At 59.9% G+C, this 11,382-nt stretch overlaps 1 non-coding gene across 1 annotated transcript; it reads right to left on the bottom strand.

The window, feature by feature from the left end:
* Positions 1-7,365: 7,365 nt before the first annotated feature.
* LOC148058516 (5S ribosomal RNA) lies at positions 7,366-7,484 on the bottom strand. The gene has a single exon (XR_015709803.1). It is a non-coding gene; the product is annotated as a 5S ribosomal RNA (ribosomal RNA).
* Positions 7,485-11,382: the final 3,898 nt, after the last annotated feature.

Here is an 11,382-nt window from a genome sequence, read left to right as displayed (position 1 = left end):
TGTCCGATTTTGAGGCACCAGGCTCGGCCACCCTCCGAGCCCTTTCCTTCCCTCTCCTGTTATGGTGCCTCCCTATTAACCTCTAGGTGGTTGCGCTCGTGACATCAAAAAGACCACTTTTTGAGGAGCAGTCACACTCGGAAAAAATTTCTTTCGTCAGGCAAAAGAACCAGAGTTCTCCGCGGCCATCCACTCCAACCTTGTCCGACTTTGAGGCACCAGGCTCGGCCACCCTCCGAGCCTTTTCCTTCCCTCTCCTGTTATGGTGCCTCCCTATTAACCTCTAGGTGGTTGCGCTCGTGACATCAAAAAGACCACTTTTTGCAGAGCAGTCACACTCGGAAAAAATTTCTTTCGTCTGGCAAAAGAACCAGAGTTCTCCGCGGCCATCCACTCCAACCTTGTCCGATTTTGAGGCACCAGGCTCGGCCACCCTCCGAGCCCTTTCCTTCCCTCTCCTGTTATGGTGCCTCCCTATTAACCTCTAGGTGGTTGCGCTCGTGACATCAAAAAGACCACTTTTTGAGGAGCAGTCACACTCGGAAAAAAATTCTTTCGTCTGGCAAAAGAACCAGAGTTCTCCGCGGCCATCCACTCCAACCTTGTCCGATTTTGAGGCACCAGGCTCGGCCACCCTCCGAGCCTTTTCACTCCCTCTCCTGTTATGGTGCCTCCCTATTAACCTCTAGGTGGTTGCGCTCGTGACATCAAAAAGACCACTTTTTGCAGAGCAGTCACACTCGGAAAAAATTTCTTTCGTCTGGCAAAAGAACCAGAGTTCTCCGCGGTCATCCACTCCAACCTTGTCCGATTTTGAGGCACCAGGCTCGGCCACCCTCCGAGCCTTTTCACTCCCTCTCCTGTTATGGTGCCTCCCTATTAACCTCTAGGTGGTTGCGCTCGTGACATCAAAAAGACCACTTTTTGCAGAGCAGTCACACTCGGAAAAAATGTCTTTCGTCAGGCAAAAGAACCAGAGTTTTCAGCGGTCATCCACTCCAACCTTGTCCGATTTTGAGGCACCAGGCTCGGCCACCCTCCGAGCCTTTTCACTCCCTCTCCTGTTATGGTGCCTCCCTATTAACCTCTAGGTGGTTGCGCTCGTGACATCAAAAAGACCACTTTTTGCAGAGCAGTCACACTCGGAAAAAAATTTCTTTCGTCTGGCAAAAGAACCAGAGTTTTCAGCGGTCATCCACTCCAACCTTGTCCGACTTTGAGGCACCAGGCTCGGCCACCCTCCGAGCCTTTTCACTCCCTCTCCTGTTATGGTGCCTCCCTATTAACCTCTAGGTGGTTGCGCTCGTGACATCAAAAAGACCACTTTTTGCAGAGCAGTCACACTCGGGAAAAATTTCTTTCGTCTGGCAAAAGAACCAGAGTTTTCAGCGGTCATCCACTCCAACCTTGTCCGATTTTGAGGCACCAGGCTCGGCCACCGTCCGAGCCTTTTCACTCCCTCTCCTGTTATGGTGCCTCCCTATTAACCTCTAGGTGGTTGCGCTCGTGACATCAAAAAGACCACTTTTTGCAGAGCAGTCACACTCGGAAAAAATTTCTTTCGTCTGGCAAAAGAACCAGAGTTTTCAGCGGTCATCCACTCCAACCTTGTCCGATTTTGAGGCACCAGGCTCGGCCACCGTCCGAGCCTTTTCACTCCCTCTCCTGTTATGGTGCCTCCCTATTAACCTCTAGGTGGTTGCGCTCGTGACATCAAAAAGACCACTTTTTTCAGAGCAGTCACACTCGGGAAAAATTTCTTTCGTCTGGCAAAAGAACCAGAGTTATCAGCGGTCATCCACTCCAACCTTGTCCGACGTTGAGGCACCGATGTCGGCCAAGTTCTGAGCGTTCCACCGCCGAATGCCACTGGTCCTCAACACAGCGGACTTCCAATCCAACCTTGTCCGACTTTGAGGCACCGAAGTCGGCCTCAGCCCGAGCCTTCCCCCGCCGACCTCACTGGAGCCCGCCATCCAGGGACCGGCGGAGGTCGCCCGCATGACCGCGGCAAAGTGTCTCAAAGTCGGGCACGACCGCTCGAGTCACCCGCCAACCCGGTCCGGGGCACCTCCAGGGACCGGCGGAGGTCGCCCGCATGACCGCGGCAAAGTGTCTCAAAGTCGGGCATGACCGCTCGAGTCACCCGCCAACCCGGTCCGGGGCACCTCCAGGGACCGGCGGAGGACGCCCGCATGACCGCGACAAAGTGTCTCAAAGTCGGGCACGACCGCTCGAGTCACCCGCCAACCCGGTCCGGGGCACCTCCAGGGACCGGCGGAGGACGCCCGCATGACCGCGACAAAGTGTCTCAAAGTCGGGCACGACCGCTCGAGTCACCCGCCAACCCGGTCCGGGGCACCTCCAGGGACCGGCGGAGGACGCCCGCATGACCGCGACAAAGTGTCTCAAAGTCGGGCACGACCGCTCGAGTCACCCGCCAACCCGGTCCGGGGCACCTCCAGGGACCGGCGGAGGACGCCCGCATGACCGCGACAAAGTGTCTCAAAGTCGGGCACGACCGCTCGAGTCACCCGCCAACCCGGTCCGGGGCACCTCCAGGGACCGGCGGAGGACGCCCGCATGACCGCGACAAAGTGTCTCAAAGTCGGGCAGGACCGCTCGAGTCACCCGCCAACCCGGTCCGGGGCACCTCCAGGGACCGGCGGAGGACGCCCGCATGACCGCGACAAAGTGTCTCAAAGTCGGGCACGACCGCTCGAGTCACCCGCCAACCCGGTCCGGGGCACCTCCAGGGACCGGCGGAGGACGCCCGCATGACCGCGACAAAGTGTCTCAAAGTCGGTCATGACCGTTCGAGTCACCCGCCAACCCGGTCCGGGGCACCTCCAGGGACCGGCGGAGGAGGCCCGCATGACCGCGACAAAGTGTCTCAAAGTCGGGCACAACCGCTCGAGTCACCCGCCAACCCGGTCCGGGGCACCTCCAGGGACCGGCGGAGGACGCCCGCATGACCGCGACAAAGTGTCTCAAAGTCGGGCACGACCGCTCGAGTCACCCGCCAACCCGGTCCGGGGCACCTCCAGGGACCGGCGGAGGACGCCCGCATGACCGCGACAAAGTGTCTCAAAGTCGGGCATGACCGCTCGAGTCACCCGCCAACCCGGTCCGGGGCACCTCCAGGGACCGGCGGAGGACGCCCGCATGACCGCGACAAAGTGTCTCAAAGTCGGGCACGACCGCTCGAGTCACCCGCCAACCCGGTCCGGGGCACCTCCAGGGACCGGCGGAGGACGCCCGCATGACCGCGACAAAGTGTCTCAAAGTCGGGCACGACCGCTCGAGTCACCCGCCAACCCGGTCCGGGGCACCTCCAGGGACCGGCGGAGGACGCCCGCATGACCGCGACAAAGTGTCTCAAAGTCGGGCACGACCGCTCGAGTCACCCGCCAACCCGGTCCGGGGCACCTCCAGGGACCGGCGGAGGTCGCCCGCATGACCGCGACAAAGTGTCTCAAAGTCGGGCATGACCGCTCGAGTCACCCGCCAACCCGGTCCGGGGCACCTCCGGGGACCGGCGGAGGACGCCCGCATGACCGCGACAAAGTGTCTCAAAGTCGGGCAGGACCGCTCGAGTCACCCGCCAACCCGGTCCGGGGCACCTCCGGGGAGCAGTGGAGGTCGCTCGCATGACCGCGACAAAGTGTCTCAAAGTCGGGCATGACCGCTCGAGTCGCCCGCCATCCCGGTCCGGAGCTCAACACTTTGTCGTTTTTTCCACTCCCTCCCCATTAACCTCTAGGTGGTTGCGCTCGTGACATCAAAAAGACCACTTTTTGCAGAGCAGTCACACTCGGAAAAAATTCGTTTCGTCTGGCAAAAGAACCAGAGTTCTCAGCGGGCTTCCAGTCCAACCTTGTCCGATTTTGAGGCACCAGGCTCGGCCACAGTCCGAGCCCATTCACTCCCTCCCCTGTTGTACTCGCTCCCTATTAACCTCTAGGTGGTTGCGCTCGTGACATCAAAAAGACCACTTTTTGAGGAGCAGTCACACTTAGGAAAAATCCGTTTGCGCTCACACCATCCCTCCCCATTAACCTCTAGGTGGTTGCGCTCGTGACATCAAAAAGACCACTTTTTGAGGAGCAGTCACACTTAGGAAAAATCCGTTTGCGCTCACACCATCCCTCCCCATTAACCTCTAGGTGGTTGCGCTCGTGACATCAAAAAGACCACTTTTTGAGGAGCAGTCAGACACCGAGGTTTTCTGGATTTATGTCCGTTTTCCTGGTTCTCTGACTCGGGCACCTTGTGACCGACATCCCCCCCTTCCCTGGTTCTATTTTGCCGATACTTTGGTGAGTTTTCTACCCGCAAACCAAGCCCCCCAAGCCCGCCGCCTGGTGGGGGAGCATGCCGCCTGGCCCGGTTCTATTTTAGGTCACTTTGGTGAGTTTTCTACCCGCAAACCAAGCCCCCCAAGCCCGCCGCCTGGTGGGGGAAGAGGCCCCCTGGTCCCGGTTCTATTTTAGGACACTTTGGTGAGTTTTCTACCCGCAAACCAAGCCCCCCAAGCCCGCCGCCTGGTGGGGGAAGATGCCCCCTGGTCCCGGTTCTATTTTAGGACACTTTGGTGAGTTTTCTACCCGCAAACCAAGCCCCCCAAGCCCGCCGCCTGGTGGGGGAACATGCCCCCTGGTCCCGGTTCTATTTTAGGACACTTTGGTGAGTTTTCTACCCGCAAACCAAGCCCCCCAAGCCCGCCGCCTGGTGGGGGAACATGCCGCCTAGCCCGGTTCTATTTTAGGTCACTTTGGTGAGTTTTCTACCCGCAAACCAAGCCCCCCAAGCCCGCCGCCTGGTGGGGGAAGAGGCCCCCTGGTCCCGGTTCTATTTTAGGACACTTTGGTGAGTTTTCTACCCGCAAACCAAGCCCCCCAAGCCCGCCGCCTGGTGGGGGAACATGCCCCCTGGTCCTGGTTCTATTTTAGGACACTTTGGTGAGTTTTCTACCCGCAAACCAAGCCCCCCAAGCCCGCCGCCTGGTGGGGGAGCATGCCCACTGGTCCCGGTTCTATTTTAGGACACTTTGGTGAGTTTTCTACCCGGAAACCAAGCCCCCCAAGCCCGCCACCTGGTGGGGGAAGAGGCCCCCTGGTCCCGGTTCTATTTTAGGACACTTTGGTGAGTTTTCTACCCACACTGCAGGTCCCCAAATGCCGCCATCTGGTGGGGGAACATGCCGCCTGCACCGGTTCTATTTTAAGTCACTTTGGTGAGTTTTCTGCCCACACTACGGGTCCCCAAATGCCGCCATCTGGTGGGGGAACATGCCGCCTGCACCGGTTCTATTTTAAGTCACTTTGGTGAGTTTTCTGCCCACACTACGGCTCCCCAAATGCCGCCATCTGGTGGGGGAACATGCCGCCTGCACCGGTTCTATTTTAAGTCACTTTGGTGAGTTTTCTGCCCACACTACGGGTCCCCAAATGCCGCCATCTGGTGGGGGAACATGCCGCCTGCACCGGTTCTATTTTAAGTCACTTTGGTGAGTTTTCTGCCCACACTACGGCTCCCCAAATGCCGCCATCTGGTGGGGGAACATGCCGCCTGCACCGGTTCTATTTTAAGTCACTTTGGTGAGTTTTCTGCCCACACTACGGGTCCCCAAATGCCGCCATCTGGTGGGGGAACATGCCGCCTGCACCGGTTCTATTTTAAGTCACTTTGGTGAGTTTTCTACCCACACTACGGGTCCCCAAATGCCGCCATCTGGTGGGGGAACATGCCGCCTGCACCGGTTCTATTTTAAGTCACTTTGGTGAGTTTTCTACCCACACTACGGGTCCCCAAATGCCGCCATCTGGTGGGGGAACATGCCGCCTGCACCGGTTCTATTTTAAGTCACTTTGGTGAGTTTTCTGCCCACACTACGGGTCCCCAAATGCCGCCATCTGGTGGGGGAACATGCCGCCTGCACCGGTTCTATTTTAAGTCACTTTGGTGAGTTTTCTGCCCACACTACGGGTCCCCAAATGCCGCCACCTGGTGGGGGAACTGCCGCCTAGTCCCGGTTCTATTTTAGGTCACTTTTCTCACTTTCTGACCCACAAATAATGCCCCAAATGCCGCCGCCTGGTGGGGGGAACTGCCGCCTAGTCCCGGTTCTATTTTAGGTCACTTTTCTCACTTTCTGACCCACAAATAATGCCCCAAATGCCGCCGCCTGGTGGGGGGAACTGCCGCCTAGTCCCGGTTCTATTTTAGGTCACTTTTCTCACTTTCTGACCCACAAATAATGCCCCAAATGCCGCCGCCTGGTGGGGGGAACTGCCGCCTAGTCCCGGTTCTATTTTAGGTCACTTTTCTCACTTTCTGACCCACAAATAATGCCCCAAATGCCGCCGCCTGGTGGGGGGAACTGCCGCCTAGTCCCGGTTCTATTTTAGGTCACTTTTCTCACTTTCTGACCCACAAATAATGCCCCAAATGCCGCCGCCTGGTGGGGGGAACTGCCGCCTAGTCCCGGTTCTATTTTAGGTCACTTTTCTCACTTTCTGACCCACAAATAATGCCCCAAATGCCGCCGCCTGGTGGGGGGAACTGCCGCCTAGTCCCGGTTCTATTTTAGGTCACTTTTCTCACTTTCTGACCCACAAATAATGCCCCAAATGCCGCCGCCTGGTGGGGGGAACTGCCGCCTAGTCCCGGTTCTATTTTAGGTCACTTTTCTCACTTTCTGACCCACAAATAATGCCCCAAATGCCGCCGCCTGGTGGGGGGAACTGCCGCCTAGTCCCGGTTCTATTTTAGGTCACTTTTCTCACTTTCTGACCCACAAATAATGCCCCAAATGCCGCCGCCTGGTGGGGGGAACTGCCGCCTAGTCCCGGTTCTATTTTAGGTCACTTTTCTCACTTTCTGACCCACAAATAATGCCCCAAATGCCGCCGCCTGGTGGGGGGAACTGCCGCCTAGTCCCGGTTCTATTTTAGGTCACTTTTCTCACTTTCTGACCCACAAATAATGCCCCAAATGCCGCCGCCTGGTGGGGGGAACTGCCGCCTAGTCCCGGTTCTATTTTAGGTCACTTTTCTCACTTTCTGACCCACAAATAATGCCCCAAATGCCGCCGCCTGGTGGGGGGAACTGCCGCCTAGTCCCGGTTCTATTTTAGGTCACTTTTCTCACTTTCTGACCCACAAATAATGCCCCAAATGCCGCCGCCTGGTGGGGGGAACTGCCGCCTAGTCCCGGTTCTATTTTAGGTCACTTTTCTCACTTTCTGACCCACAAATAATGCCCCAAATGCCGCCGCCTGGTGGGGGGAACTGCCGCCTAGTCCCGGTTCTATTTTAGGTCACTTTTCTCACTTTTCTACCCACAAATAATGGCAAAAAAAAATGCTTACAGCACCCAGTATTCCCAGGCGGTCTCCCATCCAAGTACTAACTGGGCCCGACCCTGCTTGGCTTCCGAGATCAGACGAGATCGGGCTCATTCAGGGTGGTGTGGCCGTAAGCGAGGGAAGCGCTTGTGAAATGCCCCAAAGTGTTGAAAATGTTCCCCAGGCCCCTGGTTCCCCATCCCCGCAGGAGGAGGCTCCCCAGGCCCCCTGGTTCCCCATCCCCGCAGGAGGAGGCTCCCCAGGCCCCCTGGTGCAGGAGGAGGCTCCCCAGGCCCCCTGGTGCAGGAGGAGGCTCCCCAGGCCCCTGGTTCCCCATCCCCGCAGGAGGAGGCTCCCCAGGCCCCCTGGTTCCCCATCCCCGCAGGAGGAGGCTCCCCAGGCCCCTGGTTCTCCATCCCCGCAGGAGGAGGCTCCCCAGGCCCCTGGTTCTCCATGCCCGCAGGAGGAGGCTCCCCAGGCCCCATGGTTCCCCATCACCGCAGGAGGAGGCTCCCCAGGCCCCCTGGTTCCCCATCCCCGCAGGAGGAGGCTCCCCAGGCCCCATGGTTCCCCATCACCGCAGGAGGAGGCTCCCCAGGCCCCCTGGTTCCCCATCCCCGCAGGAGGAGGCTCCCCAGGCCCCCTGGTTCTCTATGCCCGCAGGAGGAGGCTCCCCAGGCCCCCTGCTTCTCCATCCCCGCAGGAGGAGGCTCCCCAGGCCCCATGGTTCCCCATCACCGCAGGAGGAGGCTCCCCAGGCCCCCTGGTTCCCCATCCCCGCAGGAGGAGGCTCCCCAGGCCCCATGGTTCCCCATCACCGCAGGAGGAGGCTCCCCAGGCCCCCTGGTTCCCCATCCCCGCAGGAGGAGGCTCCCCAGGCCCCCTGGTGCAGGAGGAGGCTCCCCAGGCCCCCTGGTTCTCCATCCCCGCAGGAGGAGGCTCCCCAGGCCCCTGGTTCTCCATCCCCGCAGGAGGAGGCTCCCCAGGCCCCCTGGTTCTCCATGCCCGCAGGAGGAGGCTCCCCAGGCCCCCTGGTTCTCCATCCCCGCAGGAGGAGGCTCCCCAGGCCCCTGGTTCTCCATCCCCGCAGGAGGAGGCTCCCCAGGCCCCCTGGTTCTCCATGCCCGCAGGAGGAGGCTCCCCAGGCCCCCTGGTTCTCAATCCCCGCAGGAGGAGGCTCCCCAGGCCCCCTGGTTCTCCATCCCCGCAGGAGGAGGCTCCCCAGGCCCCTGGTTCTCCATGCCCGCAGGAGGAGGCTCCCCAGGCCCCCTGGTTCTCCATGACCGCAGGAGGAGGCTCCCCAGGCCCCCTGGTTCTCCATCCCCGCAGGAGGAGGCTCCCCAGGCCCCTGGTTCTCCATCCCCGCAGGAGGAGGCTCCCCAGGCCCCCTGGTTCCCCATCCCCGCAGGAGGAGGCTCCCCAGGCCCCCTGGTTCTCTATGCCCGCAGGAGGAGGCTCCCCAGGCCCCCTGGTTCTCCATCCCCGCAGGAGGAGGCTCCCCAGGCCCCTGGTTCTCCATCCCCGCAGGAGGAGGCTCCCCAGGCGCCCTGGTTCTCCATCCCCGCAGGAGGAGGCTCCCCAGGCGCCCTGGTTCTCCATCACCGCAGGAGGAGGCCCCCCAGGCCCCTGGTTCCCCATCCCCGCAGGAGGAGGCTCCCCAGGCCCCCTGGTTCTCCATGCCCGCAGGAGGAGGCTCCCCAGGCCCCCTGGTTCTCCATCCCCGCAGGAGGAGGCTCCCCAGGCCCCTGGTTCTCCATCCCCGCAGGAGGAGGCTCCCCAGGCCCCCTGGTTCTCCATGCCCGCAGGAGGAGGCTCCCCAGGCCCCCTGGTTCTCAATCCCCGCAGGAGGAGGCTCCCCAGGCCCCCTGGTTCCCCATCCCCGCAGGAGGAGGCTCCCCAGGCCCCCTGGTTCTCTATGCCCGCAGGAGGAGGCTCCCCAGGCCCCCTGGTTCTCCATCCCCGCAGGAGGAGGCTCCCCAGGCCCCTGGTTCTCCATCCCCGCAGGAGGAGGCTCCCCAGGCGCCCTGGTTCTCCATCCCCGCAGGAGGAGGCTCCCCAGGCGCCCTGGTTCTCCATCACCGCAGGAGGAGGCCCCCCAGGCCCCTGGTTCCCCATCCCCGCAGGAGGAGGCTCCCCAGGCCCCCTGGTTCTCCATGCCCGCAGGAGGAGGCTCCCCAGGCCCCTGGTTGGGAGAGGGGGAAAAAGAGCAAAGTGTTTAAAAATGCCCCAAAGTGTTGAAAATGTTCCCCAGGCCCCTGGTTCCCCATCCCCGCAGGAGGAGGCTCCCCAGGCCCCCTGGTTGGGAGAGGGGGAAAAAGAGCAAAGTGTTTAAAAATGCCCCAAAGTGTTGAAAATGTTCCCCAGGCCCCTGGTTCCCCATCCCCGCAGGAGGAGGCTCCCCAGGCCCCCTGGTTGGGAGAGGGGGAAAAAGAGCAAAGTGTTTAAAAATGCCCCAAAGTGTTGAAAATGTTCCCCAGGCCCCTGGTTCCCCATCCCCGCAGGAGGAGGCTCCCCAGGCCCCCTGGTTGGGAGAGGGGGAAAAAGAGCAAAGTGTTTAAAAATGCCCCAAAGTGTTGAAAATGTTCCCCAGGCCCCTGGTTCCCCATCCCCGCAGGAGGAGGCTCCCCAGGCCCCCTGGTTGGGAGAGGGGACAAAAAGAGCAAAGTGTTTAAAAATGCCCCAAAGTGTTGAAAATGTTCCCCAGGCCCCTGGTTCCCCATCCCCGCAGGAGGAGGCTCCCCAGGCCCCCTGGTTGGGAGAGGGGGAAAAAGAGCAAAGTGTTTAAAAATGCCCCAAAGTGTTGAAAATGTTCCCCGGCCTCCTGGTACCCCATCCCCGCAGGAGGAGGCTCCCCAGGCCCCCTGGTTGGGAGAGGGGACAAAAAGAGCAAAGTGTTTAAAAATGCCCCAAAGTGTTGAAAATGTTCCCCAGGCCCCTGGTTCCCCATCCCCGCAGGAGGAGGCTCCCCAGGCCCCCTGGTTGGGAGAGGGGGAAAAAGAGCAAAGTGTTTAAAAATGCCCCAAAGTGTTGAAAATGTTCCCCAGGCCCCTGGTTCCCCATCCCCGCAGGAGGAGGCTCCCCAGGCCCCCTGGTTGGGAGAGGGGGAAAAAGAGCAAAGTGTTTAAAAATGCCCCAAAGTGTTGAAAATGTTCCCCAGGCCCCTGGTTCCCCATCCCCGCAGGAGGAGGCTCCCCAGGCCCCCTGGTTGGGAGAGGGGAAAAAAAGAGCAAAGTGTTTAAAAATGCCCCAAAGTGTTGAAAATGTTCCCCAGGCCCCTGGTTCCCCATCCCCGCAGGAGGAGGCTCCCCGGGCCCCCTGGTTGGGAGAGGGGAAAAAAAGAGCAAAGTGTTTAAAAATGCCCCAAAGTGTTGAAAATGTTCCCCGGCCTCCTGGTACCCCATCCCCGCATGAGGATGTCACCCAGGCCCCTGGTTCTCCATCCCCGCAGGAGGAGGGATTGTGGGTGGGAGAGGGAAAAAAAGAGCAAAGTGTTTAAAAATGCCCCAAAGTGTTGAAAATGTTCCCCGGCCTCCTGGTACCCCATCCCCGCATGAGGATGTCACCCAGGCCCCTGGTTCTCCATCCCCGCAGGAGGAGGGATTGTGGGTGGGAGAGGGGAAAAAAAGAGCAAAGTGTTTAAAAATGCCCCAAAGTGTTGAAAATGTTCCCCAGCCTCCTGGTACCCCATCCCCGCATGAGGATGTCACCCAGGCCCCTGGTTCTCCATCCCCGCAGGAGGAGGGATTGTGGGTGGGAGAGGGAAAAAAAGGCTAAAGTGTTTAAAAATGCCCCAAAGTGTTGAAAATGTTCCCCGGCCTCCTGGTACCCCATCCCCGCAGGAGGAGGGATTGTGGGTGGGAGAGGGAAAAAAAGAGCAAAGTGTTTAAAAATGCCCCAAAGTGTTGAAAATGTTCCCCAGGCCCCTGGTTCCCCATCCCCGCAGGAGGAGGCTCCCCAGGCCCCCTGGTTGGGAGAGGGGGAAAAAGAGCAAAGTGTTTAAAAATGCCCCAAAGTGTTGAAAATGTTCCCCAGGC

Source organism: Callionymus lyra, unplaced genomic scaffold (genome assembly GCF_982586985.1).
Source record: "Callionymus lyra unplaced genomic scaffold, fCalLyr1.hap1.1 HAP1_SCAFFOLD_77, whole genome shotgun sequence".
NCBI classification, from domain to species: domain Eukaryota; kingdom Metazoa; phylum Chordata; class Actinopteri; order Syngnathiformes; family Callionymidae; genus Callionymus; species Callionymus lyra.
The sequence above is the reverse complement of the archived record's forward strand: the minus strand, read 5'-3'. Positions and strand labels throughout refer to the sequence as shown.